The sequence below is a fragment of the Phyllostomus hastatus genome, unplaced genomic scaffold, assembly GCF_019186645.2.
Source record: "Phyllostomus hastatus isolate PE091 unplaced genomic scaffold, TTU_PhHast_1.1 phas_scaffold_28, whole genome shotgun sequence".
Taxonomy (NCBI): Eukaryota; Metazoa; Chordata; class Mammalia; order Chiroptera; family Phyllostomidae; genus Phyllostomus; species Phyllostomus hastatus.
In genome coordinates this window covers 3,159,466-3,176,945 of record NW_025334022.1, presented here as the reverse complement: position 1 = coordinate 3,176,945, position 17,480 = coordinate 3,159,466, and the positions used below count along the sequence as shown (strand labels likewise).

Sequence of the window (17,480 nt, the reverse complement as noted above, 5' to 3'; positions counted from 1 at the left end):
TCAAACTTTTGAACATAAATATTCTGACAAATATTTATCAAACTTTCTGACAAAATCCTCAAGCAAGAAAAAATTTTACATTGGACCCAATGTACACACAAATGTGCACAACTGTGCACACATAGACACTCATACACACATTACTGAACAGAAGTTTCATAAAACAGTGTTTACTCTTAATACATGATATGCACATTTTCTCTTTTAATCTATTTTATTTAAAAATAGTGGTGGTGATGAACTACTAAACCAATTTCACAGTGAATAATGAATCATTGCGCACACTTTAAGAAACACTGCTTTAAAAGATGAAAACAAAAAAAGATGAGAATATGTTCTATTTTGTGCTATTAGAATGCAAATATATACTGCATGAAGCTGCTATGCTGGGAAAAAGCAGTACTTCAGTTATAGCTAAACACTATTATCCATAACAGGAATAACAAAAATAATTAATGTGGTGTAATGATTTTGGTATAAGATTTATTCAATTCTTTGTTTAATACAAACTCATCATCTTTTATTTTCTGTGCCTGTTTCTATATAACATGCTATCTAACTGTATGGTAGTCAACATTTACAATTATGCAAAAGTTACATGTTCTTTTGCAAGTTAGATGGATTTATTTTTACCTTATTACTATATGGAATAATAGTAACTGTAGTTCATGAATTTGTTATAGGTTTTTTTCCCAGCATGAACACTTTGGACATTTCTCTCTTTTTTCTCCTCTCTCTCTCTCGCTCATGTTTGTATTTCCTGGAATGCCTGGATTCTGGAATGTTAAGATAAAATTGGTGGGATATGTAACAATATTGAGGCATTAGAGTTATATAATGCACAGAGTATTCAGGTAAGTGTCATGGGGCTAAAGGGACTAGAAAGCATTTTACAAAGTGGGCATTGTTATGAGTTGCCTGGATAACTGACTGGTCCAAAGATCTGTCCTTTAACAGAGATTTTAGTTCTTCCAAAGTTACACTTTAGAGAAAACACTACATAGAAAAAATGGATTTGAGGTGTAGTTTGAGAGATTTTGTTATGATTTTCTTTCCCATATTTTCTTCCAAAAGTTTTAGAGGGAAAAATAAAATTGGGGATAGGTTTTGACAATGAAGTAGAAAAACAGAACGGGAGCAAGTTGTTTTTTTTTTTTTCACTGAATACCCTTTCATATGTGTATTTTGATTTTGGAACCATAGAAATAAATTACTTTGTCCAAAATTTAAATGAAAAAGAGAAAACACAAAACAAAATAACAAAAAGGAAAACAAAAATAACCAACAGAGCTTTCTGATAATGGGGAGGCCAAGGGAAAATGAAAAACATGGAGGAAAAAATACCCTATGTTCTAATTCTGCCTCCATCATTTACTAGCTGTCCAATATCAGGCATGGCACTTAACTTGGTAGATCCTGTTTTCTAATCTGTTACATAGAAATAATAATTATTATCATATAGAGACTATAGTAATATTATTTAATATGATGTGCTTGTAGCACTCAACACATTGTATAGGTTGTGGTAGGCAAGATAACAGCCCTCTACGTATGTCAGTACATCCCAAAAACCTCTGTTAGGTTACATGGCAAAAGGATTCTTCAGATGGAATTAAGGGTTGCTAATTAGATGACTTTAAAATAAGGAGATTATTCTGGATTATTCAGTGGGCCCCAAGTAATCACATGGGCTCTTGAAAAGCAAAGAGGAAGGCAGAATAGTCAGAGGGAGATGCAAATGGCAAAGAGGCAGGAGAGATTCAAAATGTGACAAGTACTCAACCAGCCTTGGTTGGTTTTGAAGTTGGAGGAATGGGGTCTTGGGCTAAAGAATGTGGGTAACCTCAAGCTATGAATGTCCTTCAACTGACAGCCAGCAAAGAAATCAGGACTTCAATCTTACAACTGCAAGGAAGTAAATTACAGCAACAACCTGAATACACAAGGGAGTGGATTCCCCCTTAGAGCCTCCACAGGTGAATGCACTCTTGCTGGCACCTTGATTTTAGCTCAGTGATCCCTGTGTCAGACTTCTGAGCTACGGAACTATAACAATAGTAAGTTTGTATTGTGTAAAATTGCTAAATTTGGGGGTGGTTGTTATGGCACAATAAAGGATTAATACAAAGATGTTCAATATTGATAACAATTGCTATTGTTAATTTAGGGTGATCACAGAAATCTTACAAATTATATATATATATATATTCCATTTTAAGATTATTGATGCCACACTAATTTTATCCTCCTAAATATCAATGGATCTTGGGCAACCACAGTTCCAAAAGAAGCTGGAGGTCTCAAATGTGCCAAAGGACTGGAACCCAGGATTTGTGCAATCTGTCTCTGTCTTTGCAATCAGGCCACCCAGGTTACATGTGCCAGTCAATAAGTCTTTAGAGAATCTAATGCTTAGTGATTTTATTGAAATTTATAAAATGTATTGGAATTTATAGAATTATTATAATTCATAGGTAATGTACTTATCATATTTTGCAGGTGAGAAAATTGAGCAGGTAGAGAGTATTATGGACTGGGATGAGGTAGGAAGCACTATGAACTAGGAGGAAGTAGGAGCTGTTCATTTTTTCAACTATAAAATAGTGATAGGTATGGTATGTACCCAAGTTGTTAAATTATAAAATGAGCAAGCTACTTAATTCCTTTGAGCTTCAGTTCCATCTATAAAATAATGATGATAATATATCTATTTCTTGGAGCTGTTGGGAGGGTTTAAATAAGGTATTGCATACAAAATACTTGGCATATAGTTATATCCCTGAGTAACCTCTATGTATTAACTATTGTTGTTGAGCTGACTTGTGTAAGATGTGTTGATAAGGTAATTTATTTCTTATGTAACACGACTACTTTCTGGAGGAAAAATCATTGTAGCTTAGCTGGAGATTAATCTGTAATATTTTTGGACCTTTTGCAGACTCAGATTAAGAAACATTTATTCAGTTCCTCTGTTATTCCTTTACTTAAAGCATTTCTTTTACCGAAATAGTATGTCACATTTATCCTGTGAAGTAGGAGTTAATGTTTACCCAATTTACAGATTGTTATCAGACCAGAAATCCAGTAATATTTATTTCTACCTCTAAAATTCTATTTCAGCTTTTATTTTTTTCAGAGGTGGTTCATTAAAAGCATGTGTGTGTGTGTGTCCATGGGTATGTCTGTTGCATATATATGAAAACATGCAGAAAGAGCCTTACTACAACTTTTTAACTTGATAATTTTGAGACATGCCATAGAGAATAAGGTCACTTCTGACTTCAGTCTTATTCTATGAAATGATTTCACCAGGGACACCTCTAATTCTTCCTGAATAATATTTTTGGACTTCCACTCTGTTCAAATACATTCTACTTTTGTATGACTTTCTTAGTATTTTATCTGCGGAAAGCCAAATGTGAGTCACACCAATTAGAAATAGATACTAGATGCCTCAAGACATCATAACCGGTGATGATATTTCTAGCAAACTAAAATTATTGAACAATAATATTAATTATAATAATATCTTCCATGTTTTGATTGTTCACAGTATGCCAGGTTCTTATAGTATCTCATTTAATCTTAACAACTCATGGCAGTGGGTACTGTCATTAATCCCTTTATAGTGATAAGGAATCTGAGGCCCAGAGACAAAGTACCTCATACAAGTTTACACAACTAGTTGTTTGGGAGCAGGACTAGGATTTAAACCTAGATTTGTGTAAGTTCCCAAACCGAGGACCTTCTGGTAAACAGAACAATCCTGTGGTCTGAATCCATTTGAATGAACTCTCTTGCCTACACTCAATGCTTTTATGCTGGATAATGAGAGAAGTGGATCTGGCAAAAGTCTATATTTTTATTTTTTAATAAGCTGCATGAATTTTCCCTATATGCTTAGTAGGCATTATCTATTTTCAAAAGACTTGCAGATGATTTTTGGGATAAGCTCTAGCCTAGTGCCTCTCAAAACTGAGTATGCAAACAAATCACTGAGGATATTCTTAGAAATCAGATTCAAATTCAGTAATTCTGAGGAAAGGTCTAAAATTCTACATCTATAAATAGCTCCAAGTGAATGGTGGTGCTAACGGTGTGGGGACCACATTTAGAGTAACAAGACCCTAGCCCATTTCATCCTAGCTTCTCTTTCTTAACCTCATGATATCCTCACTATAATGTAAAAATTCTACATATCATCCTTTTGGACTGTCATAGACATGTTCGCATCAGCCTACTTTCTCAGAATCTAAAAGAAAGTAGGATGGGATTCATGGAAACCAAGCATTGAGGCTATGGAATAGAGTCAGGAAACACACTGTGCCCTCACAAACCTTTCTTTTGTCATAGTCTACTATACAAACCACCTGCCTTGTCTTTTCTATTTTCTTTGTTTTAATTTTTCAAGAAGTGTGTGAATATGTATATGAATGTGTTTATGTATGTGCACATACACATACACATTTATGGATGCCAATTCTGAGAATGAGTATATAGAACCAGAATCATAATCACTGGATTTCACCAGCTTCTATTCCTTAAAACTAACAGGGATCTGCAGAGACTGGGTTTTCTAGGTGCCTTGTGAACCAAATCAGAAAGAAAGGTGTGAGCAACTAAATCTTTGTCATGTTTAATTCCGCCTTCTCCCTGGATATGCTAGCTGTAAGCATATACATGTTTTCTTAGTTAGCAAGATAGGAGTGTGTGTGTTTGTATGTGTGTGTTGGGGTCAAGTGGTGAGTAAGAAGGCAAGTCACAAATATATGGAAATAAACATGTAAATATAAATATATAATATATGTATATAGTATAGTATATATAAAAATAGTATAGTATGTATAAAAATATATACTTCCATGGGATAGAAGTGTAGAGAGCTGTGACCTTGGTAATCTTGGCTTTAGTTTCCTTTTCATTTCTTGGAATGATCTCCAAAGAGCTTTAGGTAATTTACACAGTAGTAGCAGGCAGTCCTGGATTCTGGTTGTGGTGTTGTCACAAGCTAATTGTGTGATTTCATTATTTCTACTCTCCAGGACTCAATTTCTCTATAGATGAAATAAGAGGATTGTCTTCTGTGGCAATCTCTGTGTATTTCTTATGATCAGCTCCTTCTTTCCCTTTAGTTAGGCAAAAAGCTGGGGCAATTGCATCTAAGTGCCAACTCTGCAATGGGTGTTAGTGAACCAAACCTAGGGCGCTTGCACAGTGCCCTTGAACAAGTAAACTATAATTTTTTGTTTTGTCCCAGCAGGTATTATTATTATTAATTATTTTTTTTAAATTTATTTATTCTTAGAGAGGGGAAGGGAGGGAGAATGAGAGGGAGAGAAACATCAATGTGTGGTTGCCTCTTGAGTGCTCCCTACTGGGGACCTGGCCTGCAACCCAGGTATGTGCCCTGACTGGGAATCAAAATGGTGACCTTTTGGTTAACAAGCTGGCATTCAATCCACTGAGCCACATCAGCCAGGGCTATATTATTATTATTATTATTATTATTATTATTATTATTATTTTGAAATAATGTATTCTTACTCAGTTGAATATGATGCACATGTTTATGAGACCACAGCTGAGTCATTTAGAATTCATTCTTTACTATTGGGATGGGTTGGTTAGTCTCACTGGGAAAATGGCTTGAGAGACCCATCAAAAGAAGGAAAGCCACATGGTTTTTCGAAAGGAAGACACCATGAAAACCTCAACTACTGAGTTCTGGACTGTCTCAGTTTAGCCCTTATCTGAGGTTGATTAGCTGCAGCTTATGCCTAGAATGAGGTATCATTTTTGTCTGCAGGTTGCAAACTTGGTCATAACCCTCCCTGAAAACCTGGAAAATGACAAGGCTGAATTAGGTTTGTGGTATCTTGGGAGAAGGGTCTTCCTCCTCTACTTCCACAGCTAAAAAGAAACTTCTAGCCCTGGCTGGTGTAGCTCAGTGGATTGAGCGTGGGCTGCGAACCAAAGTGTCGTAGGTTTGATTTCCAGTCAGGCCACATACCTGGGTTGCAGGCCATGGCCCCGAGCAACGACACATTGATGTCTCTCTCTCTCTCTCTCTCCCTCCCTTCCATCTCTAAAATAAATAAATAAATAAATAACAATCTTAAAAAAAAAGGAACTTCTGAATGGCTTAGAGTATTTAGCTGAAAATGAGGAGCTTGACAGAAGTAAAGGAGCCAGAAATATTTTTGTCCCTCTCCTCTATTGATGTAGCCATGGCAAAAGACAAATTTGAATATATGGAAGCAGGTTGAAGGAAAGTAGCATGACATAGGGGAGATATCCACTTGATTTTTCAGTACCTGCATGGCTTGTAGATAGGAATTTAATAAGCTAAGGAATGAAATGGATGGCAAAAGTGAAATGTACTCTAACATGCCCAATTTTCTGGTTCTAAGGAATTCTATCACTGTTTACTTAGTGTTTATAAGACAAATTGTAGGCAATTTTAGGGTGCCTCAATCTGAATCAATTTTCTAGACTAATTCCATCTGCATCCAAAACAAAGGAAAGCAAACATCAAGTTGGTTTTCTTTCCATGTGCTCCAAACACCTTTGGGTTCTCTCTTATTTCTCATTTTCTTCCTATTTCTAATATTCTGAAATAGCTTTCTCTAAGTGCCATGGTTCTGCGTGTCATTCTGTTTTTGGTTGTTAGTTCTAGAAAGAATGAAGTCATAAGGCTGTAGCTCATATAGTTGGTAGAGATGGAAGATATGGTCTAGGTTTCTAGGTTAGAGCATATACTGAAGTGAGGTGAACCTGTGTCAACACAACTGGTGATATTATTGGTTCTGGATCCCTGAATCTGCCCACCTCTTTGTCCTCTGAAGAACCATGGATCAGGAACTACTGCATCAGCAAGAACAGAGCAAAGACCCAGACCTTAAGCTTCATCCTTGTTGACACTTTCAGTTCTTCCCAAATATGAAGCTGACAGTTCTTTCCTACCTGTCTGCAGCCTGGTCTTTGCTATTTATGGGAAAGTGTAATTTTAACCTATATGAGAAGATAGTTGGTTGCAATTTCCTAAAAGAGTAACAGAGTGGGCACCTTTTCCAATCCTGCTTCAGTAATCTTTGTTCTATTCTGTCCCTCAGCAGTAAGCATTAGAACATAAACAGTTCCACTTAATGCAGAATCTGTTCCTCTCATTTGCTGAATTGTAAGGAGGAAATATATTATATTCTGGTAACACAGTCACAAATAGAAAGTTTAATAGAAGAGCAATATTCTCTTCTCTGCTACAGGAACATCAAGCACCAAGCAAGCCCAGATTTGTAGTATGGGGTTGAGCCAGGTCCTTGAAAAAATATGGTCCTGAAAGCATCATACACACACCATGTATACAGCAAAAGTTCGTGAAAGCAGCATTTCCTGGGGGCAATAAATCATACATTCAAGTGGCATTTAGTTTTTCCTTCAGCCTTGCAAATAGAGTGACAGAGGCTCCTCTTGACCCTGTGGGTTTCCTTTATCCTAGACTAAACATTTGCTTTGAAACCAACTTGGTGCTACATGAATGTATTTTTATGCATTTTGATTCAGAGTAAGCAGATGCTAAAGACTGCAGGAAAGGTATTGTTTGACATAATCTATATCTCAGCTTTGGAAGAGTCTATGAGAAAAGAGACATGATATAGATCATCTGTAGAATACAAAAAAAAAATGCCTGAGACTGGCAATAGACAATTATGAATCCTGATATATAAACTTGCCATATTTCCTAAATGCCATAGAGATAAATATATAGCAATAGACAAGCAGGTCTGAGTGCCATGTTGATGGAGTGATTATCATTTAAATCCAGAGCTGACATGAACAAATCTAAAGGGAGCATTAGTGACTAGTCTGTGTCTCTCCTACTCATATAATAAACTCAGGTAAAGTTCAGAAAGCCTGTCTCCCAGGCTGGTTTTTGGGTTCAAGTAATTTGTGAGGGAGTGATAACTATGCTAGCCACTGAGCAATTACCACATACCTGACTATGGCCAGAAGAGTCCAGGTTGAAAATGGGGAGTAAGTCCTTCTCCCAGTCTTATTCTTAGAAACCAGGGAGAAAAATCAAGATCTTTGAATGTACCTCTCTGTGTGTGGGAGGGTATGAACACGACTGTCCAAGTCAGTGTATGTGTTTGCAGGGAGGTGGGTGTCCACTTTGTAACAGAGATTAGACTGGTGTTCCACAACCTGGATTTCCTGGTTCCTTTAAGGAAGCCAGAAAGATGAATCTGGACATTTCTCAAGTTTGAAGGCTACAAAACAGAAAAAGTTGTCCCTGGGCCCTCATGAGCTCACCCTCTGCATTTTAAAGTAGCCTGGCAAAAGGGCCAGTATCTCTATTTCCATGCCCATGTCCAAAGCTGACTTTGAGAAGGCCTGAGGGCAGGTTCCCAGGGAGCTTAATACCTTTCCTGGAATGAAGCTGATCACTGTTAGAAGGTAAGGCAAAGCTCTGATTTAGGAGAACACCCCAAATGAAAAGGATGTTTCTGGTCATTGCCAAAAGCCACCTTATCTTAATTGCTCTAGAACTTCCTCCCACTACACCTCTCTCCCTGTGTCCAAAACAATATGTTGCTGGCTTTGCTCTGCTCTCACCAATCCAGACCACAGCCAGCCAGCGCTTTCCAGCAGTCAGCACCCCCATCCCCGCACCTTCATTCAACCCATGCAATTCTATCTCTCTGAAGCACTCCCGCAGTAAAGCAGAGGGCACGGGCCTCCTGTCCACTTACCCCTGGCCAAGTGATTTATTCAGATCTGCGTCCTCTGGTCTTCCTGAGCCAGTCTCCTGGTGTGGCCACCTTACAGGACTAGTCTCCCTCGGCGAGCAGACTGCTGGCTGGGACAAACCTGGGCCTCCAGGCTGCAGAGCTGGTGGGCGGATGAGCACAGCAAAAGGGGTGGAGTGCTGTGACAGACTCAAGTGCTGGCTCCTACCTTCGTTTCTCTATTTGCTTCTCAATTATCTCCAAACTTCCCTTTCGTTGGCCAGTGCTCTTCACGGTTTCGCTTCCGTTAGCGCCCTGAAACTCTTTGCTCTCTCTACCTGTCGGTAGCTTCTCCTGGGTCACAGAGCCAAACTGGGCCACTTCAAATGCCCGCACTGCTTCCACACAATACCAGCAAGAGAAGAAACTAACACGAGGAAATTGACAGGGGTAGCAGACACTGGAAGAGAGAGAACCGCATTCACACTCAAATATGCAAACCCTCCCTCAAGCTCCAGCTACTAGGTAGCAGCTGCAGCTGGCAGGAGCCCCAGCCACCCCTCTAAATCTTTCCAGACTAGGTTTCTGTCCCCTTTTGATGCTGCTTCTGGAACATGCTATACAGGGAAGGGGGAAGAAAAGCAAAGAAGGGCGGGGAGTGCAAATACAAGGAGGCACGCTCCCTTTCTCCTCCCCACCCCTACCTACCAAAACGTTCAACCCTGAGCTCTTCTTTTTCCTTTCTGTCTGTTCCTCGCTTCCCTCTTCTCCTGTTCTCCCTTTCTTCCTTTCTTTCAGTGGCTGTGAGCTGCAGAGAACCCGTAGCAGTTGTCTGTTCTTGGGGGAGAGGGGTCCGCGAGGTTGGTGGAAGCACCTCTTACCTGCCCCCCAGCCGATGTCGATGCCTCACACTCTCCCAGCCTTTAATCACGGGATGTGAAAGGCAAAGAGTTGCGAGGGAGAGGGAGGACTGGGCAGCCTGCAGGGGCAGCAGCTCCTGCCTTCTCTGCAGCTCAGTGGCCAGGGGTGGAAGGAAGCTGCAGCTGCAACCCTAAGTCAGCCCCCGCTGCCCTGCCCCATCGTTTCATCTTTCCCCCCTCGGTACAGAATTTTCTGTTTCATTCATTTGTTGTCGCCAAGCTTGCTCCTTCCTTGGGTGATGGCACAGACTGGGGCTGAACGTGGTTGCAGGTAGAAGGGACCGGACCTCCTCGAGGCGCGGGTTTGCAGAGTCTTTCTTTGCTCCCTGGTCTGAGTGCTTCCTGTTCTGGACAGTGGACCCCACAAGCCCCTCTCATCCCGGAGTCCGCAGCCATGGGTATTCCCGGGGAAAGAGGAGTTGATCCTGCAGGATGGAGGGCAAGTGGCAGGCTAAGGGCAGGACAGCAAGACCCTGAGTCGCCAGGGACAGACCTGAGGTCCTTTGGGGTTGTCCTCAATCCCTGATGGGTCTAATTGTAACCGGTGTAGGCAGCCCAGGAGCACTGATCATTTCTTCCATCCCTGCTCCTCTCACCCATGAGGTCAGTCTCGCAGAATTCAGTTGAGACTGAATTGAGGTGGGGACAGACAGTTGGAATTGTAGGATGAGAGAGTAACTTGCTTAGTGGTGCCAGTTGGGCAATCACTTGCTTGCTTGTGTGTGTCGGGGGGGGGGGGGAGTGGGGGGGCGATGGAGGTGTCAGCAGACCCTTGGGTGACTCTTTGGTCTTTGCACCTTAGTGTCAAGTAAGACACCTCCCCACCACTCCACCTTTCACCCCATAATCTGTCACACAGCATATCGATCTTCTTGAAGCCTCCTGGAACTGACTGAACCGCCCCCCTCCCACCAGAAGCCTGAGATTTCTACATGCAACCTGCTGGCTCTTAGGTCCCCTAGCTGGCAGCATCTTCTGACTCAGTCACACAGCCCCAAAGCTGGGCTTTGTCTTTTATCTCCCTTATTGCATCTTTCTGGAAAGGGGTGGGAGGGTCGGAGGCTCTGCCTTCCTGGACTTTAGGACGGTACTTGAAACATTTTCTCTACCCATTCTCAGAGCAACCCAGAGCTGAAAGAAAGCCCTGCTGGAGCTGTATTTCCCCCTTTAGCCTTAACACCCTGAACACACACTGTTAATCAAAGTACAGCTCCAGAAAGAGCCAGTACCTGCTGCTCTTCCTACATAGCCCAAGATTCTCATTTCCTCCCTGGTGAAGTTTGTATAGTTATGTTTAGTGACTGCCCTAACAACTCTCTTAAGTGACACTGGGAAAGTCCAAATTAACACCAAGCAAAACAAGTTTTTCTGTTGTCTTTGGGTCACTCAGCCCCAAAGTGGACCAACACTATGGAACATGTTAAGTTTTGTGTGGCAACAAGGCATTAGGGAAAAGTATTGCTTTGGAAGATGAAGAGTTTGTGTTTGTGTGTGTGGGTCAGGGGTGAGTTTGGAGCTTCTCCTCCATACTGTCTAAACATTTCAGGAAGTGTTTCTAAAGAATGGTCAATGCACTATAATCAAAACAGCCTGGTACTGGCATAAGAACAGACACATAGACCAATGAAACAGAATAGAGAGCCCAGAAATAAGCCAAACTCTCTGTGGTCAAATAATATTTGACAAAGGGGAAAGGAGCATAAAGTGGAGTAAAGATATACTCTTCAACAAATGGTTTTGGGAGATCTGGACAGCTACATCAAAAAAATGAAACTCGATCACCAAATTACACCATACATAAAAATAAATTCAAGGTGGATAAAAGACTTTACTATAAGTCCTGACACCATAAAAGTCCTAGAGGAAAACATGAGCAGGAAAATCTCAGATATTCCATGCAGCAACATCTTCACTGATATGTCCCCTCAAGCAAGAAACATAAAGGAAAGAACAAACAGATTGGACCTCATCAAATTAAAAAGCTTCTGCATGGCTAAAGAAAACAGCATTAAAATGAAAACAGAACCAACTATATGGGAAAACATATTTGCCAATGATACCTCAGACAAGGGTTTAACCTCTAAAATATATAAAGAACTCACACGACTACACTCCAGAAAGACAAACAACCCAATTAAAAAATGGGCAAAAGACTTGAACAGACACTTCTCCAAGGGGGACATACAGAGGATCCAGAGACACATGAAAAGATGCTCAGTATCACTAGCTATCAGAGAGATGCAAGTTAAAACCACCATGAGATACCACTTCACACCAGTCAGAATGGCCATCATAAACAAATCAACAAGCAACAAGTGTTGGAGAAGATGTGGAGAAAAGGAAACCCTAGTGCACTGTTGGTGGGAATGCAGACTGGTGCAGCCACTGTGGAAAACAATACACAATATCCTCAGAAAACTAAAAATGGAACTGCCCTTTGACCCAGCAATTCCACTGCTGGGATTATATCTTAAGAGCCCTGAAACACCAATCCAAAAGAACCTATGCACCCCAATGTTCATAGCAGCACAATTTACAATAGCCAAGTGTTGGAAGCAACCTAGGTTCCCATCAGTAAATGAGTAAATCAATAAACTATGGTACATGTACATAATGGAATACTGTGCAACAGAGAGAAAGAAGGAGCTCTTACCCTTTCCGACGGCATGGATGGAACTGGAAATCTTTATGCTAAGTGAAATAAGCCAGGTGGTGAGGGACAAATACCATATGACCTCACCTTTAACTGGAACATAATCCACAAAAGAAAAAAATCAAACAAAATATACCCAGAAACATTGCAATAAAGAACAATCTAACAATAGCCAGAGGGGATAGGGGAGGGGACAGTGGGGGGAAGGGTTTTCAGGAACTACTATAAAAGATGTGTGGACAAAACCAAGAAGGAGGGTGGAAGCAAGGGAGGGAGGTGAGTTTGGCTGGGGCTGGGAGGAGTGGTGGGGGGAAAATGCAGACAACTGTAATTGAACAATAAAATAATTAAAAAAAAACAATGGACAATGATGTGAATGAAAAAAAAAATCACTTGATTCTAAAACCTTTCTGCCTTTTCCCCAAAGGCAGTTTTACTGTAGTCAGCAACCTCAAAGGTACAGCTTCCCAAACCAAAGAAGTCTGTGTTATAGTTAAGCTGGTCCCTCCTTTGGTATGACTAGGGGTGGCTAGGATTTGTGGCTCTGGGCAAGGCTTTTGGACATCTCCTTTTCTCTGACCAAACCGCAGTCCAACTAAGACTTCCACTTCAAATCTGAGATACAACTAGAAACACTGCTGAGGGAGAAAGAAAGCCCTACTCCTGCGAGCTGTCTTCTTCAAAGCCCCTATATACAGTGCATTGTTTTTAGCAGATGAAAATTATGGGTATTTTTGAATTTGGGTGGTTTCTCAGTAGATTATGGATAAGACCCCAAATTTTCCACCTGCTCCTGCCCTACCTTGCTAACCTCTTCAGGAAATCAAGTATATAAAAAGGAAAACCCTTTCCAAAGTTAAAAACACTGTGCAAATATCAGGCATTACTATACAAATTTCAGGACAAACCTACTGAAAGACCTAATGCAATTAAGCTGATTTGGACAGGATCCCAGACTTGTCTCAGAGCACTTGCCTGTGCTCTTGCTGGGTAGCTCATCTTCTCTGTGGATATAGAAATATTCAGGTTTCCTACCTGGTGACTGAGAGTGTATGTGTGTTTGAACTCTCCTGGGGCAGTTTGAAACCAGAGGCCACATCTGTGAAAGTGGTTCAAACACAAAAATGGAAGTGACTATGAATAATTTAAGCCCAGATTTACCTGGCTTCTAGGTGAGGTTTACTCACATGGCCTGGTATACTCAAACACCATCCAAATATGACTGTCAAAATGCAGTTGAGACTTAAATATTCAGGAACACTCTCTTTTCTCAACCATAGTGGTAAGTGGAATATATAGACTGGAGTTCACTGTAGTATCATATAGGCAAAGAAAGATTGGCATAAGGAACCCAGACATTAAAGGCATTTTCCTTTCCCCATTAGCAGGGTTGCTCAACCTGGGCACTATGGACACTTTTGGCTAGGGGATTCTTTATTGTTGGGGACTGTCATACGCATTGTAGGATATCTCCTTAGCAACATCTCTAGCCTCTATTCTCCAGATGCCAATATTACCCCCTTACCTGTTACAAACAAAAATGTCTCCAGATATTCTCAAATGTTCCCTACAGAGAAAAACATCCTTTCCACTGAGAACCACTACCATTTAAGGTAATCTCACATTTCAAAGACCATATTTTACTTTCATTCTACCCATATGGCATATCTGTATCTTTTTTAAAAAGATTTTATTTATTTATTTTTAGACAGAGGGGAAAGGAGGGAGAAACAGAGGGAGAGATATACCAATGTGTCATGCGCCCCACTACTGGGGACCTGGCCAGCAACCCAGGCATGTGCCCTGACTGGGAATCAAACCAGCGACACTTTGGTTCACAAGTTGACACTCAATCAACTAAGCCACACCACCAGGGCCATAACTGTATCTTGTATTGAACAGAATCTCAGAAGATATGGATATATTTTGTGTGGAAACAACATATAAAGGAATCCTCATGAATTAATAAATTTTGAGAAATGTTTAAATTCATTATTGCCACCTCTCCATCACCATCCAATTTTTGTGGAGCACTCACTATGAGTAAGGTGTTGATTGTAGCAAAGATTTATAAAGCATAATCCTAGCCTTCAATATACTAAGACACTATCAACTTTTACATCCCCAAAAGGGAAATGGTTATATATAGATCTTCATGGATAAATAGTTTCTGGATTGAATCCAACCTAGCTTTGTCCTTTTATATCCCCATTAACCCGAAACAACGAAGCATTCTTTAAGGCTCTGTCTTAGGGAGATTGCTCTTCATTTTGCTAATTACCATAGCCCCTGTTGAAATTTTTGTGATTTCCCTATAAATGGCACTTAGGCCATAACACTGTAACCAGCTTTGAAATGACCACATCACAAAGGTTTTACCAAATTGAACATTTGAAGGTAGGTTTTTATTGATAAAGTAAAAGACTTCCAGTTACCTGCTTGTTAGAGAAATATTTGACAATGGCCAAGGTAAAGGAAATGGAATGGTTCTTCAAATACTGTGGAGCAGAAATTTTCAACTGGTGAGTCACAAGAATTTTTAAAACATGCAATACCTGACTATTTAGTCAGGGGCACTGACCTCTTTTCCCTAAGATTGTCAAATAAAAAATGACAACAGCCAACACAACAAGAGAAGTCCTGTGTGAATGAATCAAAATTACATCTAAAAATGGACCAAAATGAATGTTTTGGTGTATTGCAGAATTTTAGTAGTTAGTTTATGTGTGCCATGAGATGAAAAAGTTGAAAATCACTGCCGTAGGGTGTTGGAAAAAATGTCTGGGTGTGATTGTGGGTTTTAACACTCAGCAGTATCTCTGCCCCAGGAAGTCAAACAACACTAATGTGCATTTTGGAATCCTGATTAGGAATTCAGCAAAGGAAAATGCAGGGGGAAGTGTGGAATATCTGTTCAAAATCAGCTGAGTAAGCTGCTGCCTTAGAAAATAAGTTTCTAGTGAATCAGACCTACATTAGTATCAAACGCTTTGAATATCTCCTAGCCCAATATCATGCATATATACAGAAAACTTTCACTTGTAAAGATCAACACAGGGACCAACAATCAGAACACCCAAACTTTGTATGTTCATAAATTATGATTCTCTAGCCAAGGCCAATTATTTATTTAAATAAAAGTTTCCCCTGAATTGGGACCATGAATGTCTGTAACTGAAAACATACTTCACATTTGAAAATAATGTTTAATTAATTTCTTATGTCACAACAGGATCCCTGTAATCAAGGCATAAGGTCTTAAATAGTGATTAACATTAATAAAAGAAGTGTGAACAAAATCATACTTCTTGGATTAGCTAAGAACTTTGTTGTGATTACCTTTAATAAGAATGCAAATGGGGCTGTCCCTGAGCAAATCTATAAAGAATCACAGAATATTAGAGAACATTGGTCCACTGAGAAGGGCCTTGCCTGAGGTTTCATTATAGTGACAAAGACAATAATCCAAGTCATGCTGCCCTGTGACTGACTCTGTGTGGCTACAAGAATGGCAAGTTTAGTCTTTTATTCTGCCTGCCCCTCCTCAGAGTATTAAAATCTGCCCTCACAGAATGGTATGGTCTGCCCTAATCAAAATACCAGTACCTCTGTCTTCTCCCAGAGTGCCTCTGTCTTCTGCCATTTTTCCAAATGTGGGGAAAAAATGCTCTATCACCTTAGTAAAGTGAATTAAAGCATGAGGAGGAGACAGGTATTTCTTTGGGATAAAGACTTCCTGAGGCCCCTGAAATGACCCCAATTGCCGGTCAGCACTCATAAACCTGTGGAAGCTGGCAGTAGAGCACAGAAAATTTGTTTCTTTTGCCTTTATTTTTAAATAAATAGATTAAGTAAATAGAATAAAATTAAAGATGAATAAATAGAATAAAATTTCAGGGAATCTTCATACATATATCAAATGTTAATTTTAATACTTTTTTTCTGGAGGATTTGTTGGTGTGGAGTATCATGAGCTGTGCTTTATTCTTGATTAAATGACACAGATCCTCATGAACACAGTAATGAAGGGTTAGCTATGGAAGGCTCTTGAAGAGAGGATGTTGTAGAGAGTGCAGGCTTAGGAGTCAGATTGAGTTGGAATTCCAGCTCCATGTCTTATTAGTTGTGAACATTAAATTCTATGAACCTCTGTTTGCTCATCTCTAAAATGGGGATCATGACTCACAGAGTTGGTTAGTGAACTTAAATGGATAATATGTAACCTCAACACAGAGCTTAATACATAGAAGTAGCTCAACAATTGGTAATTTTCTTTCTTCTCCTTTTCTGCTTTTTTTTGTATTGAGGTGACACACATAATACAATTAACCATTTTAAACTATACAATTCAATGGCATTTAGTACATTCACATGCTGTACAAGATTTCATCTCAATCTAGTTTCAAAACATTGTCATCACTCCAAAAAGGAGACCCTGCTCCTGTTAATCTAACTCCTTACTCCTCCCTCCCCTAGTCATTAACAACAATTAATTTGCTTTTTGTCTCTATGGATCTAGCTATTCTAGATATCTCACATAAATGAAATCATACACTATGTGCCCTTCTGTGCCTGGCTTTTCACTTAACATAGTGTTTTCAAGGTTGTTTTATGTTCTAGCATGGATCAGTACTTCACTCTTTTTAATGATTGAGTAATATTTCATTGTATAGAGGTAGATATATAGATAGATGTAGATAGATGTAGATCTATATCTATAAGTCTATTTAGATAGATAGAACTATATCTATATATCTACATCTATCTACATCTATCTACATATTTTGTCTCGGCCAGTTTAGACTGTTATAGCAGAATACCATAGATTGGGTGACTTAAATACTAAATACTGATTTGTCACAGTCTTGAGGTTGGGATTTCCAAGATTAAGACGGTAGCAGATTCTATGTCTGAGGAAGACCCTCTTTCTGGTTTGCCAGCACCTGCTTTCTTGCTATGTGCTTACAGGGCAGGCAGTGGTAGGGTGAAGGAGAGGGAGAGGGGAAGGAAGTGAAGGATAAGGGAGAAGAAGATGGAGATGGAGAGAGAGAGGGCACACTCTCTGGTCTCTCCTTATAAAAGGCACTAAATCCCTTGCTGGGGGCTCCACTGTCATGACCTCATCAAAACCAAACTACATCCCAAAAGCCTTACTTCCAAATACCATCACATTGGAGATTA

At 39.8% G+C, this 17,480-nt stretch overlaps 1 protein-coding gene across 1 annotated transcript in view; it reads right to left on the bottom strand.

Annotated features, from left to right (window-relative positions):
- Nucleotides 1-8,861, bottom strand: part of TRPC5 (transient receptor potential cation channel subfamily C member 5) — a 346,676-nt gene extending 337,815 nt beyond the window's left edge. Inside the window, exon 1 of the mRNA XM_045817615.1 lies at nucleotides 8,751-8,861. The gene's annotated coding sequence lies outside the window, so the exon portion shown is untranslated. The remainder of the gene's footprint in view (nucleotides 1-8,750) is intronic.
- Between the last annotated feature and the right edge of the window lie 8,619 nt (nucleotides 8,862-17,480).